The sequence below is a fragment of the Rhinolophus sinicus genome, chromosome 9, assembly GCF_057876585.1.
Source record: "Rhinolophus sinicus isolate RSI-liver-muscle chromosome 9, RSI-T2T, whole genome shotgun sequence".
In the NCBI taxonomy this organism is placed as follows: domain Eukaryota; kingdom Metazoa; phylum Chordata; class Mammalia; order Chiroptera; family Rhinolophidae; genus Rhinolophus; species Rhinolophus sinicus.
Window position 1 is genome coordinate 702,206 of NC_142509.1, and position 19,473 is coordinate 721,678.

At 69.3% G+C, this 19,473-nt stretch overlaps 9 pseudogenes; all 9 read right to left on the reverse strand.

The window, feature by feature from the left end:
* Positions 1-765: 765 nt before the first annotated feature.
* LOC148757166 (5S ribosomal RNA) lies at positions 766-885 on the reverse strand (annotated as a pseudogene).
* A 1,606-nt stretch (positions 886-2,491) lies between these two features.
* On the reverse strand, positions 2,492-2,611 carry LOC148757167 (5S ribosomal RNA; annotated as a pseudogene).
* Positions 2,612-4,942: 2,331 nt separating this feature from the next.
* Positions 4,943-5,062, reverse strand: LOC148757168 (5S ribosomal RNA; annotated as a pseudogene).
* Positions 5,063-7,110: 2,048 nt separating this feature from the next.
* On the reverse strand, positions 7,111-7,230 carry LOC148757169 (5S ribosomal RNA; annotated as a pseudogene).
* Positions 7,231-8,833: 1,603 nt separating this feature from the next.
* On the reverse strand, positions 8,834-8,953 carry LOC148757170 (5S ribosomal RNA; annotated as a pseudogene).
* A 2,331-nt stretch (positions 8,954-11,284) lies between these two features.
* LOC148757171 (5S ribosomal RNA) lies at positions 11,285-11,404 on the reverse strand (annotated as a pseudogene).
* Positions 11,405-13,452: 2,048 nt separating this feature from the next.
* LOC148757172 (5S ribosomal RNA) lies at positions 13,453-13,572 on the reverse strand (annotated as a pseudogene).
* Positions 13,573-15,178: 1,606 nt separating this feature from the next.
* On the reverse strand, positions 15,179-15,298 carry LOC148757173 (5S ribosomal RNA; annotated as a pseudogene).
* A 2,331-nt stretch (positions 15,299-17,629) lies between these two features.
* Positions 17,630-17,749, reverse strand: LOC148757174 (5S ribosomal RNA; annotated as a pseudogene).
* Between the last annotated feature and the right edge of the window lie 1,724 nt (positions 17,750-19,473).

Consider the following 19,473-nt stretch of genomic DNA (forward strand, 5'->3'; position numbering starts at 1 on the left):
GCCAGAGCCCAACAGGCACGTCACAGAGCCAGAGAGACATGGGGTGGTGGAGGGGGGAGGGACGCACAAGCGGGCACACGGACTGGGACAGACGCACTGACGCTGCTTTGAAGTGGCAGCTTCTCAACCGAAGTGTGGTCATGCCCGTGGCTGGGCTCCACTAAGGAGGCAGTGCCCGGGCATTGAAAGTCACCCTTGAAGCCCCCGGGCCGGGCGGGAGGGCCAGTGGGCTCCGAGCCCCGCCCAGGAACCCCCCGCCCCGCGGGAGGAGAGTGGCAGCCCACAGGCACCCTGGTTGAGAGTGTTGTGTGCCTGCGTGCCTGCACTTCCCCTTGTGGTGGTCTCTCCTGGAGTCCGAGGGCGTGCGGTGTGTTGGGGTGCTCCTCCCTCAGTCCCCTGCTTTGTCCCGGCTCTTTGTACCCTGTGTGTTGGGGCCACTGCGGGAAGGGAGGGTTCCTGGCTCTTGTGGGCGATGGGAGGGGGCGCGCGGGGGTGTGGGGAGAGGTGCCTGCCGGCGGAGACACAGGCTCGGCTAACTGCTGCTGGCTGACTGCCTGCCTCAGCGAAGAGGACTAAGAAGAGGGTGTGGGGGTGAGCCCTGGCCGACGGGCCTGGTGTGCGGCCGGGGCTGCCAGCTTGTAGCGCCGGGTGGCTGACCGGCCTCTGGCCAGGGGGACCTTCGGCTGGATGGGCGGCTGCAGAGGGGCAAGGGGCGGCAGGGGTTCGGAGGGAGCCACGCAGGGGCGGCGGCGCAAAAGGAGAGGCGAGCAAAAGCCTACAGGTATTCCCAGGCGGTGTCCCATCCAAGCACTAACCAGGCCCCTCCCTGCTTAGCTCCCGAGATCAGAGGAGATCGGGCGCGTTCAGGGTGGTATGGCCATAGACGATGGGACTCGGCTCCCCGCGCCCCAAGAGCCTGCTCCCGGCCTGCCTCGTGAGCGCCCGCCATGCAGATGCGCGGCTCCGGTGGCGAGCATCGACCTGCTGGCCGGCTCTGCCAGCACCGCGTCCCCCCCCCCAGTCCGGCTCCCCGCCTCTTCCGAATGCCCCTGGCGTGGGCGGCGGGCTACTCCTGGCCGGCAGCGAGGCCCCTTCGCGCCACCCGAGGCTCCATGGGACACTGCCACTTCCCTGATGGTGCCAGAAGTCGTGGAACTCTGGCATCCTGGGACTCCCCGGACCCAGACCGCCATACACCCCGCCCCCCTACCGCCACCAGGTTTACCAACAACCGCACCCCCAAGGCTGGGGGAGGCCTGCACCAGCAGGCAACCCTGGGCTTGGGAGTTGTGGGAGGACCCCGCGACGGCGGCTTGGGCGGCTGCGGAGGGGGGGGCTGCGGCGGCGGCGGCGGCGGCGGCAGCAGTGGCAGCGGGGGACGCGGCGGAGGCGAGGGAGGGTGGGGAGGTAGGCGATGGCAACCGCGAGGATGGCGCCAGGGCGGCGATGGCGGTGGCGACAATGGGGGCTTTGACGGTGGGCGCTGGGGCACGGGGGTCGATGGCGGCGGCGGCGGCGGCGGCGTCGGCGGCAGCGGCGGGGACGGAGGAGGCCGGGAGAGCAGAGGCGGGAGATTGAGGGAGTATGGCGATGGTGGCGGAGGCGGGCCTGGGGCGGGGGCGGGGGAGATGGCGGTGCAGGAGGCGGGGAGAGCAGAGGAGGGAGATTGAGGGAGTGCGGCAATGGCGGCGGCGGGGGCGGGGGTGGGGAAGAGGGCAGCGCTGGCGGCGGGGATGGGGAGCGCGGTGCTGGCGGCCGAGGGGGGGAGAGCAGAGGAGGGAGTTTGAGGGAGTACGGCGATGGCGGCAGCGGGGGCGGGGAGGGGGCGAGGGCAGCGCTGGCGGAGGGGGTGGGGAGCGCGGTGATCGCGGCGGCGGCGGGAGAAGCGGGGGCTGATCGCGAGCAGCGATGGCGGCGGCGGCGGCGGCGGCGGCGGCGGCGGCGGCTGCGGCGCGGGAGGGTTGCGAGGTCGGCGATGGAGGCGGCGGCAGCGTTGGGGGCTGTGTCGGCGGGCGCTGGGCGCGGGGAGGGTTGGCGCCGGCGGCGGCGGTAGCGGGGAAGAGGGCGGTGCTGGCGGCGGAGGAGGGGAGAGCAGAGGCGGGAGATTGAAGCAGTACAGCGATGGCGGTGGCGAGGGCGGGGGCAGGGGTGAGGTCAGCGCTGGAGGGGGGTGTGGGGAGCGCGGTGATGGCGGCGGATTTGGCGGTGGCGGCGGGGGCGAGGGCAGCGCTGTTGGCGGTGGCGGCGATCGAAGGTCGGCGAAGGGATCGAGATGACAGCCTCCGGGACTGAAGAGGACTGAGAAGAGGGTGTGCGGGGGAGCCCTGGCCGAGGGGCCTGGTGTGCGGCCGGGGCTGCCAGCTTGTAGTGCCTGGCGGCTAACCCTCTGCTGGTCAGGGGGACCTTCGGCTGGCTGGGCGGCTGCAGAGAGGCAAGGGGCGGCAGGGGTTCGGAGGGAGCCACGCCGGGGCCGCGGCGCAAAAGGAGAGGCGAGCAAAAGCCTGCAGCTATTCCCAGGCGGTCTCCCATCCAAGTACTAACCAGGCCCCTCCCTGCTTAGCTCCCGAGATCAGACGAGATCTGGCGCGTGCAGGGTGGTGTGGCCTTAGGCGCTGGGACCCGGCTCCCGGCACTCCAAGAGCCTGCTCCCGACCTGCTTCTGAGCGCACGCCATGCTGCTGGGCCGCTCGGGTGGCGAGCATGTCTGCCCGAGCGCCTCCCGCCAGCTCCCCGCCTCCTCCAGACGCCGCTGGTGTGGGCGACGGGCTCCTCCTGGCCCGCAGCGAGGCCCCTTCGCGCCCCCCAGTGGCTCTAACGGGCCTCTGTCACTTCCCTGACTGTGACATATGTCTGGGCGCCCTGGCATCCTGGGCCTCCCCAGGCCCCGAAGGGCTTTTACCCCGCCCCCCTACCCCAACCCCTCTCATCTCCCCCCAGCCCCACAACCGCACACCCCCCTTGCTGCTGTGCTGTCCCCACCTCTCAGGGCCACCGAGGGGGTCGCAGGGTCCTCTCAGTCCCCTCCACCCTAGGGACGTGCAACCCAGGCCCTGGCCCTGGCCGGCCCCACCCACTGGCCCAAAGCCAGGGAGAGCCACCCGCCACCAGGGGGCAGCACCTCCAGTCTGCCGCCACCCTTCCTCACACAGCCTTCTTTCTGGGTTCTCGCCCCTCGTCAGCGACCGGCGTCCCGCCCGATCACTGTTCACTTCACTGGCTACACGTCACCTCTCCTGACCCAGGGAGGTGAGAGAGAGGATGAGAGAAGGCCAGAGACGGAGCAAGAGAGAGGCGGAGAGAGACAGACGGGGACTGTGGGGACAGACTCGCAGAGAGCACTCTCCAGGCTCTGGGCCTCGCGTGGAGGGGTGCTGCGTGCGGGCTGCATGGATATCAGCTGTGACCGCTTGGCCATCAGCTGTTGCCAGTTGGCCATTGGCCACCGGCAGAGCTGCGGTGGCCAAGCTAGGAAGCGCGGATTGTGGACTGCAAATTGCAGAGGGGCGCGGACTGCAGTTGGCCGGCTTGGTGGGTCGGTAGGTTGGTGGGTCTGTTGGTTGGCAGAGAATCGGCCGGCAGGCTGGGGATCGGGCGGCTCCGGCTTGCCGAGTCTCCGAGCCAGCCGCCCGTGAGACATGGTGCTATGAGCCCCCTATCCGTGGTCTGTTGGTGTTCCCTCTTGGCCTCGCCAAATCCTGCATTCTTGTGCGGGCAGAGGGGCTAGAGTCCCCGCAGGACAGGGACAGACAGACAGAACGGGAGGAGGAGTAAGAGGGAGCGAGATGGAAATATGCTCGTATATGTACATGTGTGTATCTAGACATACAGAGAGACATGGACAGAGACAGAGAAAGAGGGGGCTGGCACGCGGGGAGAGAGCTCCTGAGCCAGAGCCAGAGCCCAACAGGCACGTCACAGAGCCCGACGGATATGGGGTGGGGGAGGGTGTGAGGGACGCACAGGCGGGCACACGGACTGTTACAGACGCACTGAGGCTGTGTTGAAGTGGCAGCTCCTCCACCGGAGTGTGGTCGTGCCCGGGGCTGGGCTCCGCTAAGGAGGCATTGCCCTGGCGTTGGCAGTCACCATTGAAGCCTCCGGGGCGGGCCGCCAGGGTCTCCGGAGGGCCTGTGGTCTCTGAGCCCCGCCCAGGCACCCGCCCGCGGGAGGAGAGTGGCAGCCCCCAGGCACCCTGGTTGTGAGGGTTGTGCGCCTGCGTGCCTGCTCTGCCCTTGTGGTGGTCTCCCCCGGAGTCGATGGCGCGTGGTGTGTTGGGGTGCTGCTCCCGCCGTCCCCTGGTTTGTCCCGGCTCTTTGTGCCCTGTGTTTCAGGGACACCGTGGCCGGCGGGAAGGGAGGGCTCCTGGCTCTTGTGGGAGACGGGAGGGGACGCGCGGGGGTGTGGGGCGAGGTGCCTGCCAGCGGAGACAGAAGACTCCGGTGGGGCGGGGCGGGTGGGCGTCCCGTTTGCCCGAGGACACGCCGATCCTGTGTGTCGGGTCCCGGGGGCAGGCGCAGGGATGGGCGTGCCCTGGGCTCGGGCCGAGGTGCAAAGCACCGGCACGTCCTGGGATGGAGAGAGCCTGGTGGAGGCCTGCGCCGGCAGGCAGCCCTGGGCTTGGGCGTTGGGGGTTGCGGCGGCGGCAGGGTCGGGGAGCGAGAGGGAGCCCTGCGATGGCGGTGGCGGCGGCGGCGGCGACCGAGACGCGGCTGACTGCTGCAGGCTGACGGCCTGCCTCGGCGAAGAGCACTAAGAAGAGGGAGTGGGGGGGAGCCCTGGCCGACAGGCCTGGTGTGCGGCCGGGGATGCGAGCTTGTAGTGCCGGGCGACTGACCCTCCTCTGGCCAGGGGGACCTTCGGCTGCCTGGGCGGCTGCAGAGGGGCAAAGGGCGGCAGGGGTTCGGAGGGAGCCACGCCGGGGCGGCGGCGCAAAAGGAGAGGCGAGCAAAAGCCTGCAGCTATTCCCAGGCGGTCTCCCATCCAAGTACTAACCAGGCCCCTCCCTGCTTAGCTCCCGAGATCAGAGGAGATCGGGCGCGTTCAGGGTGGTATGGCCGTAGACGCTGGGACCCGGCTCCCCGCGCCCCAAGAGCCTGCTCCCGGCCTGCCTCTGACCGCGCGCCGTGCTGCTGGGCCGCTAGGGTGGCGAGCACGTCTGCCCGAGCGCCTGCCGCCCGCTCCCCGCCTCCTCCGGACGCCGCTGGTGTGGGCGACGGGCTACTCCTGGCCCGCAGCGAGGCCCCTTCGCGCCCCCCAGTGGCTCCACGGGCCTCTGTCACTTCCCTGACTGTGACATATGTCTGGGCGCCCTGGCATCCTGGGCCTCCCCAGGCCCCGAAGGGCTTTCACCCCGCCCCCCTACCCCAACCCCTCTCATCTCCCCCCAGCCCCACAACCGCACACCCCCCTTGCTGCTGTGCTGTCCCCACCTCTCAGGGCCACCGAGGGGGTCGCAGGGTCCTCTCAGTCCCCTCCGGCCCTAGGGACGTGCAACCCAGGCCCTGGCCCTGACCGGACCCATCCACAGGCCCAAAGCCAGGGAGAGCCACCCGCGCCACCAGGGTGCAGCATCTCCAGTCTGCAGCCACCCTTCGTCACAAGCCTTCAGTCTGGGCCCTGGAACCCTCGTCAGCGACCGGAGCCCCGCCCGATGTCCGGTCCCTTCACTGGCTACACGTCACCTCTCCTGACCCAGGGAGGTGAGAGAGAGGATGAGAGAAGGCCAGAGACGGAGCAAGAGAGAGGCGGAGAGAGACAGACGGGGACTGTGGGGACAGACTCGCAGAGAGCACTCTCCAGGCTCTGGGCCTCGCGTGGAGGGGTGCTGCTTGGGGGCTGCATGGTCATCAGCTGTGACCGCTTGGCCATCAGCTGTTGCCAGTTGGCCACTGGCCACCGGAGGAGCTGCGGTGGCCAAGCTAGGAAGCGCGGATGGTGGACTGCAAATTGCAGAGGGGCGCGGATTGCAATGGGCCCGCTTGGCGGGTCGACGGGCGGTGTGTCGGTGGGTTGGCAGAGAAGCGGCCGACAGGTTGGGGATCGGGCGGCTCCGGCTTGCCGTGTCTCCGAGCCAGCCGCCCGTGAGACATAGTGCTATGAGCCCCCTATCCGTGGCTCTGTTGGTGTTCCCTCTTGGCCTCGCCATATCCTGCGTTCTTGTGCGGGCAGAGGGACTAGAGTCCCCGCAGGACAGGGACCGACAGAGAGAACGGGAGGAGGAGAAAGAGGGAGCGAGATCGAAATATACACCTATATGTACCTGTATGTACCTAGACATACAGAGAGACATGGACAGAGACAGAGAAAGAGGGGGCTGGCACGCGGGGAGAGAGCTCCTGAGCCAGAGCCAGAGCCCAACAGGCACGTCACAGAGCCAGAGAGACATGGGGTGGTGGAGGGGGGAGGGACGCACAAGCGGGCACACGGACTGGGACAGACGCACTGACGCTGCTTTGAAGTGGCAGCTTCTCAACCGAAGTGTGGTCATGCCCGTGGCTGGGCTCCACTAAGGAGGCAGTGCCCGGGCATTGAAAGTCACCCTTGAAGCCCCCGGGCCGGGCGGGAGGGCCAGTGGGCTCCGAGCCCCGCCCAGGAACCCCCCGCCCCGCGGGAGGAGAGTGGCAGCCCACAGGCACCCTGGTTGAGAGTGTTGTGTGCCTGCGTGCCTGCACTTCCCCTTGTGGTGGTCTCTCCTGGAGTCCGAGGGCGTGCGGTGTGTTGGGGTGCTCCTCCCTCAGTCCCCTGCTTTGTCCCGGCTCTTTGTACCCTGTGTGTTGGGGCCACTGCGGGAAGGGAGGGTTCCTGGCTCTTGTGGGCGATGGGAGGGGGCGCGCGGGGGTGTGGGGAGAGGTGCCTGCCGGCGGAGACACAGGCTCGGCTAACTGCTGCTGGCTGACTGCCTGCCTCAGCGAAGAGGACTAAGAAGAGGGTGTGGGGGTGAGCCCTGGCCGACGGGCCTGGTGTGCGGCCGGGGCTGCCAGCTTGTAGCGCCGGGTGGCTGACCGGCCTCTGGCCAGGGGGACCTTCGGCTGGATGGGCGGCTGCAGAGGGGCAAGGGGCGGCAGGGGTTCGGAGGGAGCCACGCAGGGGCGGCGGCGCAAAAGGAGAGGCGAGCAAAAGCCTACAGGTATTCCCAGGCGGTGTCCCATCCAAGCACTAACCAGGCCCCTCCCTGCTTAGCTCCCGAGATCAGAGGAGATCGGGCGCGTTCAGGGTGGTATGGCCATAGACGATGGGACTCGGCTCCCCGCGCCCCAAGAGCCTGCTCCCGGCCTGCCTCGTGAGCGCCCGCCATGCAGATGCGCGGCTCCGGTGGCGAGCATCGACCTGCTGGCCGGCTCTGCCAGCACCGCGTCCCCCCCCCCAGTCCGGCTCCCCGCCTCTTCCGAATGCCCCTGGCGTGGGCGGCGGGCTACTCCTGGCCGGCAGCGAGGCCCCTTCGCGCCACCCGAGGCTCCATGGGACACTGCCACTTCCCTGATGGTGCCAGAAGTCGTGGAACTCTGGCATCCTGGGACTCCCCGGACCCAGACCGCCATACACCCCGCCCCCCTACCGCCACCAGGTTTACCAACAACCGCACCCCCAAGGCTGGGGGAGGCCTGCACCAGCAGGCAACCCTGGGCTTGGGAGTTGTGGGAGGACCCCGCGACGGCGGCTTGGGCGGCTGCGGAGGGGGGGGCTGCGGCGGCGGCGGCGGCGGCGGCAGCAGTGGCAGCGGGGGACGCGGCGGAGGCGAGGGAGGGTGGGGAGGTAGGCGATGGCAACCGCGAGGATGGCGCCAGGGCGGCGATGGCGGTGGCGACAATGGGGGCTTTGACGGTGGGCGCTGGGGCACGGGGGTCGATGGCGGCGGCGGCGGCGGCGTCGGCGGCAGCGGCGGGGACGGAGGAGGCCGGGAGAGCAGAGGCGGGAGATTGAGGGAGTATGGCGATGGTGGCGGAGGCGGGCCTGGGGCGGGGGCGGGGGAGATGGCGGTGCAGGAGGCGGGGAGAGCAGAGGAGGGAGATTGAGGGAGTGCGGCAATGGCGGCGGCGGGGGCGGGGGTGGGGAAGAGGGCAGCGCTGGCGGCGGGGATGGGGAGCGCGGTGCTGGCGGCCGAGGGGGGGAGAGCAGAGGAGGGAGTTTGAGGGAGTACGGCGATGGCGGCAGCGGGGGCGGGGAGGGGGCGAGGGCAGCGCTGGCGGAGGGGGTGGGGAGCGCGGTGATCGCGGCGGCGGCGGGAGAAGCGGGGGCTGATCGCGAGCAGCGATGGCGGCGGCGGCGGCGGCGGCGGCGGCGGCGGCGGCTGCGGCGCGGGAGGGTTGCGAGGTCGGCGATGGAGGCGGCGGCAGCGTTGGGGGCTGTGTCGGCGGGCGCTGGGCGCGGGGAGGGTTGGCGCCGGCGGCGGCGGTAGCGGGGAAGAGGGCGGTGCTGGCGGCGGAGGAGGGGAGAGCAGAGGCGGGAGATTGAAGCAGTACAGCGATGGCGGTGGCGAGGGCGGGGGCAGGGGTGAGGTCAGCGCTGGAGGGGGGTGTGGGGAGCGCGGTGATGGCGGCGGATTTGGCGGTGGCGGCGGGGGCGAGGGCAGCGCTGTTGGCGGTGGCGGCGATCGAAGGTCGGCGAAGGGATCGAGATGACAGCCTCCGGGACTGAAGAGGACTGAGAAGAGGGTGTGCGGGGGAGCCCTGGCCGAGGGGCCTGGTGTGCGGCCGGGGCTGCCAGCTTGTAGTGCCTGGCGGCTAACCCTCTGCTGGTCAGGGGGACCTTCGGCTGGCTGGGCGGCTGCAGAGAGGCAAGGGGCGGCAGGGGTTCGGAGGGAGCCACGCCGGGGCCGCGGCGCAAAAGGAGAGGCGAGCAAAAGCCTGCAGCTATTCCCAGGCGGTCTCCCATCCAAGTACTAACCAGGCCCCTCCCTGCTTAGCTCCCGAGATCAGACGAGATCTGGCGCGTGCAGGGTGGTGTGGCCTTAGGCGCTGGGACCCGGCTCCCGGCACTCCAAGAGCCTGCTCCCGACCTGCTTCTGAGCGCACGCCATGCTGCTGGGCCGCTCGGGTGGCGAGCATGTCTGCCCGAGCGCCTCCCGCCAGCTCCCCGCCTCCTCCAGACGCCGCTGGTGTGGGCGACGGGCTCCTCCTGGCCCGCAGCGAGGCCCCTTCGCGCCCCCCAGTGGCTCTAACGGGCCTCTGTCACTTCCCTGACTGTGACATATGTCTGGGCGCCCTGGCATCCTGGGCCTCCCCAGGCCCCGAAGGGCTTTTACCCCGCCCCCCTACCCCAACCCCTCTCATCTCCCCCCAGCCCCACAACCGCACACCCCCCTTGCTGCTGTGCTGTCCCCACCTCTCAGGGCCACCGAGGGGGTCGCAGGGTCCTCTCAGTCCCCTCCACCCTAGGGACGTGCAACCCAGGCCCTGGCCCTGGCCGGCCCCACCCACTGGCCCAAAGCCAGGGAGAGCCACCCGCCACCAGGGGGCAGCACCTCCAGTCTGCCGCCACCCTTCCTCACACAGCCTTCTTTCTGGGTTCTCGCCCCTCGTCAGCGACCGGCGTCCCGCCCGATCACTGTTCACTTCACTGGCTACACGTCACCTCTCCTGACCCAGGGAGGTGAGAGAGAGGATGAGAGAAGGCCAGAGACGGAGCAAGAGAGAGGCGGAGAGAGACAGACGGGGACTGTGGGGACAGACTCGCAGAGAGCACTCTCCAGGCTCTGGGCCTCGCGTGGAGGGGTGCTGCGTGCGGGCTGCATGGATATCAGCTGTGACCGCTTGGCCATCAGCTGTTGCCAGTTGGCCATTGGCCACCGGCAGAGCTGCGGTGGCCAAGCTAGGAAGCGCGGATTGTGGACTGCAAATTGCAGAGGGGCGCGGACTGCAGTTGGCCGGCTTGGTGGGTCGGTAGGTTGGTGGGTCTGTTGGTTGGCAGAGAATCGGCCGGCAGGCTGGGGATCGGGCGGCTCCGGCTTGCCGAGTCTCCGAGCCAGCCGCCCGTGAGACATGGTGCTATGAGCCCCCTATCCGTGGTCTGTTGGTGTTCCCTCTTGGCCTCGCCAAATCCTGCATTCTTGTGCGGGCAGAGGGGCTAGAGTCCCCGCAGGACAGGGACAGACAGACAGAACGGGAGGAGGAGTAAGAGGGAGCGAGATGGAAATATGCTCGTATATGTACATGTGTGTATCTAGACATACAGAGAGACATGGACAGAGACAGAGAAAGAGGGGGCTGGCACGCGGGGAGAGAGCTCCTGAGCCAGAGCCAGAGCCCAACAGGCACGTCACAGAGCCCGACGGATATGGGGTGGGGGAGGGTGTGAGGGACGCACAGGCGGGCACACGGACTGTTACAGACGCACTGAGGCTGTGTTGAAGTGGCAGCTCCTCCACCGGAGTGTGGTCGTGCCCGGGGCTGGGCTCCGCTAAGGAGGCATTGCCCTGGCGTTGGCAGTCACCATTGAAGCCTCCGGGGCGGGCCGCCAGGGTCTCCGGAGGGCCTGTGGTCTCTGAGCCCCGCCCAGGCACCCGCCCGCGGGAGGAGAGTGGCAGCCCCCAGGCACCCTGGTTGTGAGGGTTGTGCGCCTGCGTGCCTGCTCTGCCCTTGTGGTGGTCTCCCCCGGAGTCGATGGCGCGTGGTGTGTTGGGGTGCTGCTCCCGCCGTCCCCTGGTTTGTCCCGGCTCTTTGTGCCCTGTGTTTCAGGGACACCGTGGCCGGCGGGAAGGGAGGGCTCCTGGCTCTTGTGGGAGACGGGAGGGGACGCGCGGGGGTGTGGGGCGAGGTGCCTGCCAGCGGAGACAGAAGACTCCGGTGGGGCGGGGCGGGTGGGCGTCCCGTTTGCCCGAGGACACGCCGATCCTGTGTGTCGGGTCCCGGGGGCAGGCGCAGGGATGGGCGTGCCCTGGGCTCGGGCCGAGGTGCAAAGCACCGGCACGTCCTGGGATGGAGAGAGCCTGGTGGAGGCCTGCGCCGGCAGGCAGCCCTGGGCTTGGGCGTTGGGGGTTGCGGCGGCGGCAGGGTCGGGGAGCGAGAGGGAGCCCTGCGATGGCGGTGGCGGCGGCGGCGGCGACCGAGACGCGGCTGACTGCTGCAGGCTGACGGCCTGCCTCGGCGAAGAGCACTAAGAAGAGGGAGTGGGGGGGAGCCCTGGCCGACAGGCCTGGTGTGCGGCCGGGGATGCGAGCTTGTAGTGCCGGGCGACTGACCCTCCTCTGGCCAGGGGGACCTTCGGCTGCCTGGGCGGCTGCAGAGGGGCAAAGGGCGGCAGGGGTTCGGAGGGAGCCACGCCGGGGCGGCGGCGCAAAAGGAGAGGCGAGCAAAAGCCTGCAGCTATTCCCAGGCGGTCTCCCATCCAAGTACTAACCAGGCCCCTCCCTGCTTAGCTCCCGAGATCAGAGGAGATCGGGCGCGTTCAGGGTGGTATGGCCGTAGACGCTGGGACCCGGCTCCCCGCGCCCCAAGAGCCTGCTCCCGGCCTGCCTCTGACCGCGCGCCGTGCTGCTGGGCCGCTAGGGTGGCGAGCACGTCTGCCCGAGCGCCTGCCGCCCGCTCCCCGCCTCCTCCGGACGCCGCTGGTGTGGGCGACGGGCTACTCCTGGCCCGCAGCGAGGCCCCTTCGCGCCCCCCAGTGGCTCCACGGGCCTCTGTCACTTCCCTGACTGTGACATATGTCTGGGCGCCCTGGCATCCTGGGCCTCCCCAGGCCCCGAAGGGCTTTCACCCCGCCCCCCTACCCCAACCCCTCTCATCTCCCCCCAGCCCCACAACCGCACACCCCCCTTGCTGCTGTGCTGTCCCCACCTCTCAGGGCCACCGAGGGGGTCGCAGGGTCCTCTCAGTCCCCTCCGGCCCTAGGGACGTGCAACCCAGGCCCTGGCCCTGACCGGACCCATCCACAGGCCCAAAGCCAGGGAGAGCCACCCGCGCCACCAGGGTGCAGCATCTCCAGTCTGCAGCCACCCTTCGTCACAAGCCTTCAGTCTGGGCCCTGGAACCCTCGTCAGCGACCGGAGCCCCGCCCGATGTCCGGTCCCTTCACTGGCTACACGTCACCTCTCCTGACCCAGGGAGGTGAGAGAGAGGATGAGAGAAGGCCAGAGACGGAGCAAGAGAGAGGCGGAGAGAGACAGACGGGGACTGTGGGGACAGACTCGCAGAGAGCACTCTCCAGGCTCTGGGCCTCGCGTGGAGGGGTGCTGCTTGGGGGCTGCATGGTCATCAGCTGTGACCGCTTGGCCATCAGCTGTTGCCAGTTGGCCACTGGCCACCGGAGGAGCTGCGGTGGCCAAGCTAGGAAGCGCGGATGGTGGACTGCAAATTGCAGAGGGGCGCGGATTGCAATGGGCCCGCTTGGCGGGTCGACGGGCGGTGTGTCGGTGGGTTGGCAGAGAAGCGGCCGACAGGTTGGGGATCGGGCGGCTCCGGCTTGCCGTGTCTCCGAGCCAGCCGCCCGTGAGACATAGTGCTATGAGCCCCCTATCCGTGGCTCTGTTGGTGTTCCCTCTTGGCCTCGCCATATCCTGCGTTCTTGTGCGGGCAGAGGGACTAGAGTCCCCGCAGGACAGGGACCGACAGAGAGAACGGGAGGAGGAGAAAGAGGGAGCGAGATCGAAATATACACCTATATGTACCTGTATGTACCTAGACATACAGAGAGACATGGACAGAGACAGAGAAAGAGGGGGCTGGCACGCGGGGAGAGAGCTCCTGAGCCAGAGCCAGAGCCCAACAGGCACGTCACAGAGCCAGAGAGACATGGGGTGGGGGAGGGGGGAGGGACGCACAAGCGGGCACACGGACTGGGACAGACGCACTGACGCTGCTTTGAAGTGGCAGCTTCTCAACCGAAGTGTGGTCATGCCCGTGGCTGGGCTCCACTAAGGAGGCAGTGCCCGGGCATTGAAAGTCACCCTTGAAGCCCCCGGGCCGGGCGGGAGGGCCAGTGGGCTCCGAGCCCCGCCCAGGAACCCCCCGCCCCGCGGGAGGAGAGTGGCAGCCCACAGGCACCCTGGTTGAGAGTGTTGTGTGCCTGCGTGCCTGCACTTCCCCTTGTGGTGGTCTCTCCTGGAGTCCGAGGGCGTGCGGTGTGTTGGGGTGCTCCTCCCTCAGTCCCCTGCTTTGTCCCGGCTCTTTGTACCCTGTGTGTTGGGGCCACTGCGGGAAGGGAGGGTTCCTGGCTCTTGTGGGCGATGGGAGGGGGCGCGCGGGGGTGTGGGGAGAGGTGCCTGCCGGCGGAGACACAGGCTCGGCTAACTGCTGCTGGCTGACTGCCTGCCTCAGCGAAGAGGACTAAGAAGAGGGTGTGGGGGTGAGCCCTGGCCGACGGGCCTGGTGTGCGGCCGGGGCTGCCAGCTTGTAGCGCCGGGTGGCTGACCGGCCTCTGGCCAGGGGGACCTTCGGCTGGATGGGCGGCTGCAGAGGGGCAAGGGGCGGCAGGGGTTCGGAGGGAGCCACGCAGGGGCGGCGGCGCAAAAGGAGAGGCGAGCAAAAGCCTACAGGTATTCCCAGGCGGTGTCCCATCCAAGCACTAACCAGGCCCCTCCCTGCTTAGCTCCCGAGATCAGAGGAGATCGGGCGCGTTCAGGGTGGTATGGCCATAGACGATGGGACTCGGCTCCCCGCGCCCCAAGAGCCTGCTCCCGGCCTGCCTCGTGAGCGCCCGCCATGCAGATGCGCGGCTCCGGTGGCGAGCATCGACCTGCTGGCCGGCTCTGCCAGCACCGCGTCCCCCCCCCCAGTCCGGCTCCCCGCCTCTTCCGAATGCCCCTGGCGTGGGCGGCGGGCTACTCCTGGCCGGCAGCGAGGCCCCTTCGCGCCACCCGAGGCTCCATGGGACACTGCCACTTCCCTGATGGTGCCAGAAGTCGTGGAACTCTGGCATCCTGGGACTCCCCGGACCCAGACCGCCATACACCCCGCCCCCCTACCGCCACCAGGTTTACCAACAACCGCACCCCCAAGGCTGGGGGAGGCCTGCACCAGCAGGCAACCCTGGGCTTGGGAGTTGTGGGAGGACCCCGCGACGGCGGCTTGGGCGGCTGCGGAGGGGGGGGCTGCGGCGGCGGCGGCGGCGGCGGCAGCAGTGGCAGCGGGGGACGCGGCGGAGGCGAGGGAGGGTGGGGAGGTAGGCGATGGCAACCGCGAGGATGGCGCCAGGGCGGCGATGGCGGTGGCGACAATGGGGGCTTTGACGGTGGGCGCTGGGGCACGGGGGTCGATGGCGGCGGCGGCGGCGGCGGCGTCGGCGGCAGCGGCGGGGACGGAGGAGGCCGGGAGAGCAGAGGCGGGAGATTGAGGGAGTATGGCGATGGTGGCGGAGGCGGGCCTGGGGCGGGGGCGGGGGAGATGGCGGTGCAGGAGGCGGGGAGAGCAGAGGAGGGAGATTGAGGGAGTGCGGCAATGGCGGCGGCGGGGGCGGGGGTGGGGAAGAGGGCAGCGCTGGCGGCGGGGATGGGGAGCGCGGTGCTGGCGGCCGAGGGGGGGAGAGCAGAGGAGGGAGTTTGAGGGAGTACGGCGATGGCGGCAGCGGGGGCGGGGAGGGGGCGAGGGCAGCGCTGGCGGAGGGGGTGGGGAGCGCGGTGATCGCGGCGGCGGCGGGAGAAGCGGGGGCTGATCGCGAGCAGCGATGGCGGCGGCGGCGGCGGCGGCGGCGGCGGCGGCGGCTGCGGCGCGGGAGGGTTGCGAGGTCGGCGATGGAGGCGGCGGCAGCGTTGGGGGCTGTGTCGGCGGGCGCTGGGCGCGGGGAGGGTTGGCGCCGGCGGCGGCGGTAGCGGGGAAGAGGGCGGTGCTGGCGGCGGAGGAGGGGAGAGCAGAGGCGGGAGATTGAAGCAGTACAGCGATGGCGGTGGCGAGGGCGGGGGCAGGGGTGAGGTCAGCGCTGGAGGGGGGTGTGGGGAGCGCGGTGATGGCGGCGGATTTGGCGGTGGCGGCGGGGGCGAGGGCAGCGCTGTTGGCGGTGGCGGCGATCGAAGGTCGGCGAAGGGATCGAGATGACAGCCTCCGGGACTGAAGAGGACTGAGAAGAGGGTGTGCGGGGGAGCCCTGGCCGAGGGGCCTGGTGTGCGGCCGGGGCTGCCAGCTTGTAGTGCCTGGCGGCTAACCCTCTGCTGGTCAGGGGGACCTTCGGCTGGCTGGGCGGCTGCAGAGAGGCAAGGGGCGGCAGGGGTTCGGAGGGAGCCACGCCGGGGCCGCGGCGCAAAAGGAGAGGCGAGCAAAAGCCTGCAGCTATTCCCAGGCGGTCTCCCATCCAAGTACTAACCAGGCCCCTCCCTGCTTAGCTCCCGAGATCAGACGAGATCTGGCGCGTGCAGGGTGGTGTGGCCTTAGGCGCTGGGACCCGGCTCCCGGCACTCCAAGAGCCTGCTCCCGACCTGCTTCTGAGCGCACGCCATGCTGCTGGGCCGCTCGGGTGGCGAGCATGTCTGCCCGAGCGCCTCCCGCCAGCTCCCCGCCTCCTCCAGACGCCGCTGGTGTGGGCGACGGGCTCCTCCTGGCCCGCAGCGAGGCCCCTTCGCGCCCCCCAGTGGCTCTAACGGGCCTCTGTCACTTCCCTGACTGTGACATATGTCTGGGCGCCCTGGCATCCTGGGCCTCCCCAGGCCCCGAAGGGCTTTTACCCCGCCCCCCTACCCCAACCCCTCTCATCTCCCCCCAGCCCCACAACCGCACACCCCCCTTGCTGCTGTGCTGTCCCCACCTCTCAGGGCCACCGAGGGGGTCGCAGGGTCCTCTCAGTCCCCTCCACCCTAGGGACGTGCAACCCAGGCCCTGGCCCTGGCCGGCCCCACCCACTGGCCCAAAGCCAGGGAGAGCCACCCGCCACCAGGGGGCAGCACCTCCAGTCTGCCGCCACCCTTCCTCACACAGCCTTCTTTCTGGGTTCTCGCCCCTCGTCAGCGACCGGCGTCCCGCCCGATCACTGTTCACTTCACTGGCTACACGTCACCTCTCCTGACCCAGGGAGGTGAGAGAGAGGATGAGAGAAGGCCAGAGACGGAGCAAGAGAGAGGCGGAGAGAGACAGACGGGGACTGTGGGGACAGACTCGCAGAGAGCACTCTCCAGGCTCTGGGCCTCGCGTGGAGGGGTGCTGCGTGCGGGCTGCATGGATATCAGCTGTGACCGCTTGGCCATCAGCTGTTGCCAGTTGGCCATTGGCCACCGGCAGAGCTGCGGTGGCCAAGCTAGGAAGCGCGGATTGTGGACTGCAAATTGCAGAGGGGCGCGGACTGCAGTTGGCCGGCTTGGTGGGTCGGTAGGTTGGTGGGTCTGTTGGTTGGCAGAGAATCGGCCGGCAGGCTGGGGATCGGGCGGCTCCGGCTTGCCGAGTCTCCGAGCCAGCCGCCCGTGAGACATGGTGCTATGAGCCCCCTATCCGTGGTCTGTTGGTGTTCCCTCTTGGCCTCGCCAAATCCTGCATTCTTGTGCGGGCAGAGGGGCTAGAGTCCCCGCAGGACAGGGACAGACAGACAGAACGGGAGGAGGAGTAAGAGGGAGCGAGATGGAAATATGCTCGTATATGTACATGTGTGTATCTAGACATACAGAGAGACATGGACAGAGACAGAGAAAGAGGGGGCTGGCACGCGGGGAGAGAGCTCCTGAGCCAGAGCCAGAGCCCAACAGGCACGTCACAGAGCCCGACGGATATGGGGTGGGGGAGGGTGTGAGGGACGCACAGGCGGGCACACGGACTGTTACAGACGCACTGAGGCTGTGTTGAAGTGGCAGCTCCTCCACCGGAGTGTGGTCGTGCCCGGGGCTGGGCTCCGCTAAGGAGGCATTGCCCTGGCGTTGGCAGTCACCATTGAAGCCTCCGGGGCGGGCCGCCAGGGTCTCCGGAGGGCCTGTGGTCTCTGAGCCCCGCCCAGGCACCCGCCCGCGGGAGGAGAGTGGCAGCCCCCAGGCACCCTGGTTGTGAGGGTTGTGCGCCTGCGTGCCTGCTCTGCCCTTGTGGTGGTCTCCCCCGGAGTCGATGGCGCGTGGTGTGTTGGGGTGCTGCTCCCGCCGTCCCCTGGTTTGTCCCGGCTCTTTGTGCCCTGTGTTTCAGGGACACCGTGGCCGGCGGGAAGGGAGGGCTCCTGGCTCTTGTGGGAGACGGGAGGGGACGCGCGGGGGTGTGGGGCGAGGTGCCTGCCAGCGGAGACAGAAGACTCCGGTGGGGCGGGGCGGGTGGGCGTCCCGTTTGCCCGAGGACACGCCGATCCTGTGTGTCGGGTCCCGGGGGCAGGCGCAGGGATGGGCGTGCCCTGGGCTCGGGCCGAGGTGCAAAGCACCGGCACGTCCTGGGATGGAGAGAGCCTGGTGGAGGCCTGCGCCGGCAGGCAGCCCTGGGCTTGGGCGTTGGGGGTTGCGGCGGCGGCAGGGTCGGGGAGCGAGAGGGAGCCCTGCGATGGCGGTGGCGGCGGCGGCGGCGACCGAGACGCGGCTGACTGCTGCAGGCTGACGGCCTGCCTCGGCGAAGAGCACTAAGAAGAGGGAGTGGGGGGGAGCCCTGGCCGACAGGCCTGGTGTGCGGCCGGGGATGCGAGCTTGTAGTGCCGGGCGACTGACCCTCCTCTGGCCAGGGGGACCTTCGGCTGCCTGGGCGGCTGCAGAGGGGCAAAGGGCGGCAGGGGTTCGGAGGGAGCCACGCCGGGGCGGCGGCGCAAAAGGAGAGGCGAGCAAAAGCCTGCAGCTATTCCCAGGCGGTCTCCCATCCAAGTACTAACCAGGCCCCTCCCTGCTTAGCTCCCGAGATCAGAGGAGATCGGGCGCGTTCAGGGTGGTATGGCCGTAGACGCTGGGACCCGGCTCCCCGCGCCCCAAGAGCCTGCTCCCGGCCTGCCTCTGACCGCGCGCCGTGCTGCTGGGCCGCTAGGGTGGCGAGCACGTCTGCCCGAGCGCCTGCCGCCCGCTCCCCGCCTCCTCCGGACGCCGCTGGTGTGGGCGACGGGCTACTCCTGGCCCGCAGCGAGGCCCCTTCGCGCCCCCCAGTGGCTCCACGGGCCTCTGTCACTTCCCTGACTGTGACATATGTCTGGGCGCCCTGGCATCCTGGGCCTCCCCAGGCCCCGAAGGGCTTTCACCCCGCCCCCCTACCCCAACCCCTCTCATCTCCCCCCAGCCCCACAACCGCACACCCCCCTTGCTGCTGTGCTGTCCCCACCTCTCAGGGCCACCGAGGGGGTCGCAGGGTCCTCTCAGTCCCCTCCGGCCCTAGGGACGTGCAACCCAGGCCCTGGCCCTGACCGGACCCATCCACAGGCCCAAAGCCAGGGAGAGCCACCCGCGCCACCAGGGTGCAGCATCTCCAGTCTGCAGCCACCCTTCGTCACAAGCCTTCAGTCTGGGCCCTGGAACCCTCGTCAGCGACCGGAGCCCCGCCCGATGTCCGGTCCCTTCACTGGCTACACGTCACCTCTCCTGACCCAGGGAGGTGAGAGAGAGGATGAGAGAAGGCCAGAGACGGAGCAAGAGAGAGGCGGAGAGAGACAGACGGGGACTGTGGGGACAGACTCGCAGAGAGCACTCTCCAGGCTCTGGGCCTCGCGTGGAGGGGTGCTGCTTGGGGGCTGCATGGTCATCAGCTGTGACCGCTTGGCCATCAGCTGTTGCCAGTTGGCCACTGGCCACCGGAGGAGCTGCGGTGGCCAAGCTAGGAAGCGCGGATGGTGGACTGCAAATTGCAGAGGGGCGCGGATTGCAGTGGGCCCGCTTGGCGGGTCGACGGGCGGTGTGTCGGTGGGTTGGCAGAGAAGCGGCCGACAGGTTGGGGATCGGGCGGCTCCGGCTTGCCGTGTCTCCGAGCCAGCCGCCCGTGAGACATAGTGCTATGAGCCCCCTATCCGTGGCTCTGTTGGTGTTCCCTCTTGGCCTCGCCATATCCTGCGTTCTTGTGCGGGCAGAGGGACTAGAGTCCCCGCAGGACAGGGACCGACAGAGAGAACGGGAGGAGGAGAAAGAGGGAGCGAGATCGAAATATACACCTATATGTACCTGTATGTACCTAGACATACAGAGAGACATGGACAGAGACAGAGAAAGAGGGGGCTGGCACGCGGGGAGAGAGCTCCTGAGCCAGAGCCAGAGCCCAACAGGCACGTCACAGAGCCAGAGAGACATGGGGTGGGGGAGGGGGGAGGGACGCACAAGCGGGCACACGGACTGGGACAGACGCACTGACGCTGCTTTGAAGTGGCAGCTTCTCAACCGAAGTGTGGTCATGCCCGTGGCTGGGCTCCACTAAGGAGGCAGTGCCCGGGCATTGAAAGTCACCCTTGAAGCCCCCGGGCCGGGCGGGAGGGCCAGTGGGCTCCGAGCCCCGCCCAGGAACCCCCCGCCCCGCGGGAGGAGAGTGGCAGCCCACAGGCACCCTGGTTGAGAGTGTTGTGTGCCTGCGTGCCTGCACTTCCCCTTGTGGTGGTCTCTCCTGGAGTCCGAGGGCGTGCGGTGTGTTGGGGTGCTCCTCCCTCAGTCCCCTGCTTTGTCCCGGCTCTTTGTACCCTGTGTGTTGGGGCCACTGC